Consider the following 12,065-nt stretch of genomic DNA (forward strand, 5'->3'; position numbering starts at 1 on the left):
TTCATTTGAGAAACTTGGAAAATAGAAGTCCGTATTTCACCAAGTTTTTGTAAGGGTTCAATTGATAAACATATGAACAATTCTCAGAACAGTGCCTGATATAGAGAGGGATTATGTGTGTTTAATATTAGCAATGCAGTAAATAATTACTCCCTTAATCCTGTGTACAAAACTGAGCTTTAAGATGCATTATATTTATCTGTATGAAGAGTGAAAATACTTTTATTTTTCATATATTGTTGCCTAGCTAACAGGCCTTATGTCTCACCATTGAGATATATATGAGTTTTTGAGAATACTCGCTCTAGGTTTGTTACTCATGACTCATAGTCTTAAGTGGTTACAAGTAGAGTTCTAGTGCCAACTCCAGAGAGCTGCTGACAAACAACGGAAGCTGGAATTCCACAGAGGGTGTAGGTACCAAAGCCAGCTAGTCAAGGACTTTATCGTGCTGACGCTGAAGGTCTACCAGAACAAAATAACTGCTGAGATTTCTGCTTGTACTCCAAGGCAGGGATATATTTCCTCTGGTTGCCCCTAGAAAAAAGTCAAGCCTGGCAAAATCAGAGGAAGCATACATATCCTTCTTCCTCTGGGATACACTCTGGACTTAAAATATATATATACTTTTCCAATTTCCCCCCCTGTGTTGCCATCTCAGTACCAGAGTATCTAAGTCCTACTCACATTTTGGGCCTGTATCCATCACTTTTTTCTAATACTTAGACTTTGGAACTGAGTCCTACATACTCACCCACATTCCAAATTCCTGGAAGAAGATATACCCCTCTGAGGTCTGAAGTTCTCTCTTCTCTAGAGCATCACATATATGGTTATATCTTTTAAAAATATAATAGCAATTACTGAGCCAGGTTTTAACATTTCTTTGGGAGCAAATGAGTCCCAGTTCTACATTTTGATCATAATAGTAAGGTATACTCTGGCATTTTGCTTGATTTAATTGAGACATTTGATGTTATTTCATATCTAAGATTTAACAATGTGAAATCTTATAAAAGAATTAAACAATTTAATGTTTAACAATGGGTATGACTAGAACAAATTTAGGGTGTTCATAAAATGCAATATTATACAGTAATAAAAATCAAATTTAGATTTATTAATGTGAACATGTATCAATCGAAAAGAGTGTAGTACTGAGAAGATAATCTCATTTATTGCCACTTAGTTTGTAAACATAGGGAAACCTATTAACAATAAAAATAACACTAACATTTTATTAAATGCTCATATGTCAGGCCCTGCATGAAGCATTTACATTGTTTATCTTAATCTTGACTCTAACCCTATAAAGTTACATATGGGGCAAGTAAATCATAATGTTTAATTAGCAAGGGTAAATAACATACATAAGGACAGCAAGCTGTTAGATGGTAGAATTAGGGCATATGGAGGCCGACCGATTCCAGGGCATAGTCTCTAGGGGAGACTAAAACATTTATCACTGAAGAACAGGCTTATCTGTGAATTCAAATGTTTTCCTTAAATATTTTCCTATATTTTTTCATAAGCATGTGTCATAACATGACATGCTTTATTCATGAATCTGTGATGCTAAGAATCACTATTTTTTTTCCTCTTTTTACAAATTATCTGATTATTTAGTCATTCTACAACCTGAGCCAGGATCAGGTTGAAGCTGATCCGGCTATACACAGTCACACAGTGTCTTGTTTCACCTTGCAAGACATTTTCCATTCGTGCTACATTCTTTCAACAGAAATTACTTACTATGTACCACTAATGTCAGGTACTGTTGTAGACAAAGGAAATAAAGATATTTACAAAACAGATAAAATCTCTTTCTGTGAAGCACATTCTAGTAGGAAAAAATAGACATGAACAATTATGGAAATAATGTCTATTTCTGATCATTATATCAAGGAAAACAAAGTAGAATTCTGTGATGAACATTGAGTGGAGTGTGGTAATTGGTTGGTTGAGGAAGGCTTCTCCAGGGAGGTGTAATGAACAAAGAACTGAATGTTTAGCAAAATCCAGCCATGGTGAAGACTTGGTGAATGAGTATTTCAGAGAGAAAACAGACCTAAATACAAAATCTCTTAGGTAGAAATGGACTTGGCCATTTCGAGGTGCAAAATTCATCTCTAGTCTTCAGTTTTTCAGTGTAGGGACTGTGAAGAGATATGAGCTATTTAAATTAAGGCCTTAAACATGATCAGGAATGCCTGTTTATCAAAAATGTACTACAGTGATACTACGTTTCTTCAAAAAAATAATTTTTCCACAATCACAGGAGAAAGAAATCAACATGCAGAGAGAACACCACACATTAACATAAAAGACAAAATTTGCCACTGCATAAGAATATGATAAAATTAAACAAAAGGAAAGCACGTAAAAGCTGTCCTCATTATTGTTGTGTTATTTTGTTCAATTATATTGGCAAAAGAGACTTTCAAAACCAAGCAGATTAATGATCCTAAAAGTTTTAAGCTTATCTTCAAACTACAGAATCATGTGTTCTGCCTCCATCTGGTCTTAGCTTTTTATCTGATGTATCATTGTGTATTCAGCATTCAGTTATTTCAGTGAAGAGGAACCCTTTAGGAAAAAATTTCATTGTTGCCAGCATAGTAAAGGGACTGACAGTGCAGTGCAGCTGAGCCTTTGATGTTTACTGTCTTTACTCACCAACTCCTCATCTGGCTCTGTTTTGATCCTCCTCTCAATATGGTCCAGTTTATGCAGCAGAAAGTTTTCTGTTTCCTGACTCTTAAGGATTTTTACACTTACAAAGCTTCAATAGAAATCAACTCTGCCCATCACTGATATAGAGTATTTGAATTCATTCATGTTTATTTTAGCCTCAAGCATTAAATTTTGGCTTTCTTGTTTGAAGTAAATGCAACATATACTTCAATATAGTATAAGCAAAATATATGTATTTTAAAATTCTAATAGACCATATTTTTCTTTTTTTTTTTTAGTTTATTGAGAAATAACTGATGTACTTTACTGTGTAAGTTTAGGATGTAGAGCATAATAGTTTGATTTTTATATATATGGTTGGCCTTTTGTATCCATTAGGTCCTATACCTGTGGATTGAACAAGCCATGGATCAAAAGTATTAAAAAAAGAAGTTCTTCCCAAAACTTGAATTTGCTATGTGCTAACAACTATTTATACAGTATTTACATTGTTTATATATTATAAATAATCTATAGATGATTTAAACTATATGAGAAGATGTATGTTGGTTATGTAATGTAGAAATATCTTATACAGGGGACTTGAGCACCCACAGATTTTCGTTTTCACAGGGTTATCCTGGAATTAGTTTCCTGGAAATAGTGAAGGGCAAGTGTATTGTGAAATGATTACCACAACAGGTTTACTTAACATCATATAGAAACATAAAAAAATTATTGTGATGAGAATTCTTATATGTACTCTCTAAGTTTCCCATATATCATACAATAGTGCTAACTATAGTCATCATGTTGTATATTACATCTGTAATACTTATTTATCTTATACTTTTGACCACGTTGATCCATTTCTCCCTGCCTCTCTCTCTTCCACCCTACCAACTACAAATGTGGTCTCTTTTTCTTGAGGTTGGTTTTCTTTTTGTTTACAATTCCACATAAAAGTAAGATCATACACTATTTCTCTTTGTATAACTTATTTAGCACTTATGTATAACTTATTTCACTTAGCAAAATACTTCTATGCCAAAAAGTTTGATTGTATCTATATTCATGCACACATCTTTATCCATTCATTCATCAATGGACAATTTGGTTTTTTCCATGTCTTAGCTATTGAAAATAATACATCTATGAACATGAGGATGCATATATCTTCTCGACATCATATTTTTGTTATCTTTGGAAATATTCATAGTAGAATTTCTGGATCATATGATAGTTCTTTTAATTTTTGTGGAAAGCCCATAGTGTTTTCTACACTGGCTGTCCCAATTTATGATAGACCAATAGAGCTCAAAGTGTTCCCTTTTCTCTTCATCTCTGTAACAGGTGTGATGTGACAACTCATTGTGGCTTTAATTTGCATCTACTTAATGAGTGATGTGATATTAAACATCTTTTTATCTACCTGTTGGCAGTTTGTATATCTTTGGAAAAAATACCTATTCACATCCTTTGCCAATTTTTTTTTTTATCTTTTTTTCTTTTTAGGGGCACACCCACAGCATATGGAGGTTCCCAGGCTAGGGATCCACTTGGAGCTATAGCCATGGCCTATGCCAGAGCCACAGCAACATGGGAGCTGAGTTGTGTCTGCAAACTGCACCACAGCTAATGGCAAAGCTGGATCCTTAACCCACTGAGTGAGGCCAGGGACTAAACCCGCATCTTCATGGATGCCAGTCAGGTTCATTAACTGCTGAGCCACAACGGGAACTCCACCAATTTTAAACAATGTTTTTGTGGCTATTGGAATTGATGAGTTCATTATATATTTTTGATATTAACCTCTCATTAGATACATGGTTTTCAAATATTTTCCCATTCTGTAGGTTGTCTTTTTACTTTGTTGATAGTTTTTTCTTTTTTTTTAAGTAAAATTGTTTTACTATTGTGCCAATTTCTGCTGTATAGCAAAGTGAGTCATATATATATGTGTATATATATATATATATATAGTTTTTAATATATATTCTTTTACATCATGGTTTTCTTGACTATATAATAGGACCTTAATTGTCTATTCATTCTAAGTGTAATAGTTAGCATCTACTGACTCCAAATTTTCAGTCCATTCTACTGCCACCACAAACTGCTGGCAACCACAAGTCTGTTCTCTATGTCTGTATGTCTGTTTCTGCTTTGTAGATAGGTTCATTTGTGCCATATTTTAGATTCCAGATGTAAGTGATATCATATGGTATTTGTTTTTCTTTTTCTGACTTACTTCACTTTGCATGATAATCTCTAGTTGCATCCATGTTTCTGTGAATGGCATTATTTTGTTCTTTTTTATGTCTGAGTAGTTACTCCATTGTATACATGTTAACATATCATTTTAAGCCTTTTGCTGTGCAGAAGCTTTTTACATTGATACAGTCCCACTTATTTTTTCAATTTGTAGCTTATACCTTAGGTATGATATATATCCAAAGGGGGGAAAAAATTACCAAGACCCATATCAAGATTATTTCCGTTGATTTCTTGTAGGAGTCTGTGTTGCAGGTCTTAAAGTCTTTAATACCTTTAGAGCTAATTTTTATGAGTGGTATAAAATAAGGGCCCAATTTCATTCTTTTACATATGAACATCCAGTTGTCCCAACGTCATTTATTGAAAAGGCTATTTTTTCTCCATTGAGTATTCTCAGCTCCCTTGCCAAATACTAGTAAACTGTAGATGCTTTGGTAGATTTCTGGGTTCTTAATTCTGTTCCATTGGTCTCTTTGCCTGTTATTATGCCAATATCATATTGCTTTAATTACTATAGCTTTATAGTATATGTTGAAATTAGGATATGTGATGCCCCCTGCTCTGTTCTTGTTTCTCAGGATTTTGTTGCTAGTTAGGTTTTCTTATGGTTCCATATAAATTTTAGAATGTTTTTGCTATCTCTCAAAAAATACTATAGAAATCTTGATGAGGAATTGTATTTAATATATAAATGGTTTTGAGTAGTAATGGCATTTAACAATATTAATTTTCCAAGTCATAAACATAAGGTAAACTTATTTGTGTCTTTTTCAATTTCTTTCATCAATGTCTTAGAGTTTTAGAGTAGCAGTCTTTCACATTTTTGGTTAAATGTATAAGCTATGTATTTTATTATTTTATTATTGATGCTGATGCAAATGGGATTGATTTCCTTTGCAACTGTACTCAATTTGTTTATTTGTGACAGGTTTTTTTTTTTTTTTGGTGGATTCTTTCGGATTTTCTGTAGTATAATCTTATCATGTGCAAATAGACAATTTGATTTCTTTCTTTCAAATTTTATTTTCTTTTGGAGTTCCTGTCGTGATGCAGTGGAAATAAATCCAACTAGGAACCATGAGGTTGTGGGTTTGATCCCTGGCCTTGGTCCATGAGCTAAGGATCCGGCGTTTCTGTGAGCTGTGCTGTAGCTTACAGATGTGGCTCAGATCTGGTGTTGCTGTGGCTGTGGCATAGGCTGGCGGCTACACCTCAGATTAGACACCTAGCCTGGTAGCCTCCATATGCCATGGGTGCAGCCCTAACAATACAAAAAGACCAGAAAACAACAACAAATTTTGTTTTCTTTCATTTTTTTCTAGATTTCTTACTAAGGCTAGGATTTCCATTACTATGTTGCATAGGACAGGTAGAGTGGACACATATGTTATTTTCCTGATCTTAGTCTTTTATTATTGAGCATGATGTTAGTTATGGGCTTTCATATGTCACCCTTATTATGTTGACATGTTTCTTTTTTATACTTGTGTTTTTATTGTGAGTGGATGTTGGATTTTGTCAACTTTTTTTCTTCATCTATGGCAATAATCATGTGATTTTATTTCATTCTATTACTGGAATGTATCACATTGATTGATTTGCATATATTGAAACAAACAGGGATAAATCACACCTGTTCATGGTTTATGCTCCTCTTAAATGTATTGCCATATCAGATTTGCTAGTATTTTGTTGAGATGTTTGCATATATATTCATCAAAGACACTGGCCAATAGTTTTCTTTTTAGTTGTGTCCTTTTTAGCTTTCATTATCAGGAAAATTCTGGCCTCATGTATTAGTTTGGAAGTACTCCTTCTATTTTTTAAAACTGTTCGATAAGATTTACCAGCAAAGCCATCTGCTCCTGGACTGTGCCTTCTTATTCATCATCATCTTGTTTTTCATTTTTGTCTTTTTAGGGCTGCATTGGTTTATTTTTGTTTTTATTTTTATTGCCTTGGGAGACTGAACTAAGAAAACATTTCCATGGTTGATGTCAGAGATATTTTGGCAATGTTCTCTTGTAGGAGTCTGCTGGTGTGTTGTCTTACATTTAAATCTGTAAGCCATTTTGAGTTTATTTTTTGCATGGTGTGAGGATGTGTTCTAGTTTCATTGATTTACATGTGGCTGTCCAGTTTTCCCAGCACCACTTACTGAAAAAAAAAAAAAAAAACTGTCTTTTTCCCATTTTATATTCTTGCCTCCTTTGTTGAAGATTAATTGACTACAGATGTCTGGGTTTATTTCTGGGTTCTCTATTCTGTTCCATTGGTCTGTCTGTCTGTTTTGGTACCAGTACCACACTGTCTTGATGACTCTGGTTTTGTAATACTGCCTGAAGTCTGGGAGAATTATGCCTCCAGCTTGGTTTTTGTTCCTCAGAAATGCTTTGGCAATCCTGGGTCTAATAATCACTGATTGTTAGAGAAATGCAAATCAAAACTACTGTGAGGTACCACCTCACACCTGTCAGAATGGCCATCATTAATAAGTCCACAAATAGCAAATAGTGGAGGGGTGTGGAGAAAACGGAACACTCCTGCACTGTTGGTGGGAATGTAAGCTGGTACAACCACTGTGGAGAACACTATGGAGGTACTTTAGAAATCTAAACACAGAACTACCATATGACCCAGCAATCCCATTCTTGGGCATATATCCGGACAAAACTTTCCTTAAAAAAGACACATGCACCCGCGTGTTCATTGCAGCTCTATTCACAATAGCCAAGACATGGAAACAACCCAGATGTCCATCGACAGGTGATTGGATTAGGAAGATGTGGTATATATACACAATGAAATACTACTCGGCCATACAAAAGAAGAAAATAATGCCATTTGCAGCATGGATGGAACTAGAGACTCTCATCCTGAGTGAAGTAAGTCAGAAAGAGAAAAATACCATATGATATCACTTATATCTGGAATCTAATATAAGGTGCAAATGAACCTTTCCATAAAAAAGAAACTCATGGACTTGGAGAACAGACTTGTGGTTGCCGAGGGGGAGGGTGTGTGATTAACTGGTAATCTGGGGTTAATAGATGCAAATTATTGCCTTTGGAATGGATAAGCAATGAGATCCTGCTATATAGCACTGGGAAATATATCTAGTCACTTATGATGGAGCATGGTAATGTGAGAAAAAGGAAGGTGTATGTGTGACTGAGTCTCGTTGCTGTAATGTGGAAAATTGACAGAACACTGTAAACCAGCTGTAAAGGGGAAAAATAATTTTTAAAAAAACCATGAAAAATATCTTTTATGATTTAAAAGATTGAATAAAATAATTCTTATTCTAATCAATTAAAATTCTATGACAAGTTAAATAAATAAATGGAATTTTATAGAATTCAGAACTCCTTTCAGAAAAAGGAAGAGTCTACCATTGGCTATCAATTAAGTAGTTAGCAAATTGCTGGCCATATCAGCTGTATCAAGTTGTGATTTTAATGAGGCAAAAATGAGTCCAATCCAGATTTTAGTGGAAATCTTAGAAAAATTACATGACTGTAAAGAACTTTGAAAAGTACCCACTTATTCTCTGGGATTTCAAAGACTGTGTACATGTGCAATCCAGTGAACATACCAGAAAAGACCTGGGAAAGAAGATAATATCAGTCAATTATCCCTGACTGAACCTCAAGCCTTGCAAAGTAGGAAGAGAAAGCTAAGGCTTATTAAACGCCAAAGTTTTAAGGCATGCTTTCTCACACAAGTCACCTGTTCCTGAGGTGAAATACAAAGGAATGAAGGAAATCAGTCAACCAATCATCAACTCTAGGTATGAAACCTAGGAAATCAGACTTCAAATTTTTAAAAAAGTATTTAAAAATATAGCCAACAGAGAACTCCAAGTTCAAATACTGCAGGGAATACAGAATCTAAAGAATTATTCAGAAACTATGTTAAATAATTAAGCAGTAATAAACATAAACACAAAAGCAACAAACAAAAAATAGAGGTAACACAGACTTGAGAGAAAGCAGTGGAGGGATCTAATACTGAACTGTTATACTATATCAGATGACCAGCTTTCTCACACACACAAACTATTATACATGCAAAGAAACAGGAAAGTGTGCCACACACACAAGGGAGGGGAAACTAGCCTATGTAAATGTCCATGACAGGGAACATATTTTGTATTTAATAAATACAGATTTTTATATATGCTACTTAAATATTTTAAATATTTAAAAATATTTAGGAACAAGTACAGATAATTAACAATAATGCCTCATATAATAGAATATCAATAATGAAATTGTAATTGTTAAAAAAACAGAATAGAGAGATTCACTAGACAGAGATTCAAATAGAATTGAGCTGGCAAAATATAGAATCTGTGAAGATTATCCAGTAAGAGGAGCAGAAAGAGAAAATAAAAACAAAAAAGAACAGAGTTTCAAAGACTAGTGGAACACCATCAGTTTTATATCAAGAAATGCATACTATAAGTCCCAGAAGAAGAGAAAGACAAAGGGGCAGAAAATAGTGTTTGAAGAAATGATGGCATAAAACTCCAATTTTATGAAAAATATCAATCATAAAACTCCAATTTTATGAAAAAATATCAATCTGCATTTTTAAGAACTTAGTTTACTCTAGGTCAAACAAATTCATAGATTTACATGTAGTTGGGTCATAGTCAAATTCAAAGACAAAATTTTGAAAGCAGTAAGTAAAAATGATTTATCATATACAAGGATTAACAGTTGATTTCTCATCCAAAACCGGAGAAGACAGCAGAGAGACATCTCCAAGAAATCAAATAACTCTAAATTTTCCTTTGAACACAAAGTAGAAATTAAGGCATTCCGGAGTTCCCGTCGTGGCGCAGTGGTTAACGAATCCGACTAGGAACCATGAGGTTGCAGGTTCGGTCCCTGCCCTTGCTCAGTGGGTTAAGGATCCGGCGTTGCCGTGAGCTGTGGTGTAGGTTGCAGATGCGGCTCGGGTCCCGCGTTGCTGTGGCTCTGGCGTAGGCCGGTGGCTACAGCTCCGATTCAACCCCTAGCCTGGGAACCTCCACATGCTGCGGGAGCGGCCCAAGAAATAGCAACAACAACAAAAAGACAAAAAGATAAAAAAAAAAAAAAAAAAAAGAAATTAAGGCATTCCCAAAAAATTTCACTCACACACCTTCTGTACGAAAATACAAAAGGAAATTCTTTAAGCTAAAATAAAAAGATGCTAGATAGTCACTTGAATCCATATGAAAAAGAGCACCAATAAGTTACCTACCTAGATATTATGAAAGACAGTACAACTTATTTTTTTCTTCTCCTATGTATTTAAAGGCAATTGCATAAAGCAATAATTATAAAATTATGTTGCACGGCTATAACATACTAAGTTGCAATTCATATGACAGTAATATTATAAAGGAACAGTAACACAGCAGGTATATTGGAGCAAAGTGTTAGTCTACTATATTAGAATTATTCTAAGTTGTATTGTTTTAAACTAAGATGCCAATTGCAATACCCCCCCAAAAAAACAGTAAGAAAATAATTCAAAAAACATGTAGGAGGTGAGACATCAGCATTTTGGTGGTGTGACTTGTAAATAAAGGGTAGAGAAAAAAGGGACAATGAAGTATTTCATTATAACTTTGTAAAAGTGTCTGCCCATTACACCAGAACATACAGAAGATCTCTACTCATCTGTGCTTCAGATAACTGTTTCCAAGAAGCCTGCTCCATCCCTACTGAAAGCAGTTCTTTTGCCTTTTCCATGCCCCTCTAAACTTAAAATAAACTAATTATAAGATTAGGAGGTAATTTAACCTTACTTCTGGCTTATGCTCTCCGTAATGCTAACTATGCCCTTGCCTAACCTGTTGATTCTTTTCCTAGATAAAAAGAATCAAGAATTAAGAATTTAAAGAATGATTAACACTTGACCCTCAACAGCCTCTTTATCCTGTAGGCAAATCAAATGAGAAAGAGTCAGCCAGTCTGCAGACAATGGAAAATGGTGAAAAACCCAACTTCCTGCCACAATGATTCACTGAAAGTCTCCCCTCTCCTTAATTTTCCCTTTAAAAACTGTAATGCCCGAGCAGAATCTTCAGAGTTGATTTGTGGAGATAAATGCATCATCACCCCCAGACTGCAGGTTTTTTTAAAGCACTCTTCCTTTCTAATGACACTAGCCTTTCAAATTTATTGGCTTTGAGAAGTGAGTAGCTGAGCCTGAATTGGATAACGATACTTGCCATGATCAGAGAAAAATCAAACTGGGAGAGTGTAAAACATAGCAGAAGCACAAGGGAGATAAGGAATTTGTGAAGGTCTAGCCACCCTGATAACAAATACCATTATGCAAGTGGAGTGGAATACAGATGAGTTTGAAAGTGGTAGAGGAGGATCTTGAGGAGCCAGTCCCCTTTTCCAGGATGATAGCACAATTTGCTGGGCTTTTGCCAGTAGTAACAATGGTGACCTCCTTCATAGAGGTGGTGGAAAGCAAAAGTGGGGAGTGCCTGACCAAGATCTGCATGGGTCACAGCTGGAGAGACCAGTTTCACTCCAGCAGCCTGATTTCTAAGGAGGGACTTCTGTAACTAGGGGAGGGAAATGAAAGGAAGAGGCAGACAAGAATAAAAAGGTCCTAAAAGGAATCATTCCCCACTGTCTGCTTCCAGAAAGTTTGCCCCTGTAACTCTGGGAGCACCACCACTTGAGGATTTCTCTGCTGGTCAGTGGGCACCAGCTTTTCTACACCTGCTGCTTTTATTCATTTTCAGGAGTGCAGCAGCAAAGCCAACTCAAGTAAAGCAAAATCAAAAACCTAAGCTATAGTGCCACCTTCTGGACAAAAAAAATTAATCTGTGAACTGTAAGTCAAAGTGAATAAGTCAAAAAAGGTGTGTGCTACTTCAAATATGGTGGCAGAGACACATTTCAAATGCTATGAAATGTCACAGTAATAAGGTATCACAAAAATAAAACAGTAATTCATCAGCAACCAAAACCAAAGGCAGAGAATATTGTAATCTACCTGATAAAGAATTCAGAATAACTATTAAGAAAAGATTTAAAGAGCTATAAGAAAACTGAAAAAGGAAATTTGATGAACTTAGGAACTGATTAATTAACAGA

This window comes from Sus scrofa, chromosome 2, assembly GCF_000003025.6.
Source record: "Sus scrofa isolate TJ Tabasco breed Duroc chromosome 2, Sscrofa11.1, whole genome shotgun sequence".
Taxonomy (NCBI): domain Eukaryota; kingdom Metazoa; phylum Chordata; class Mammalia; order Artiodactyla; family Suidae; genus Sus; species Sus scrofa.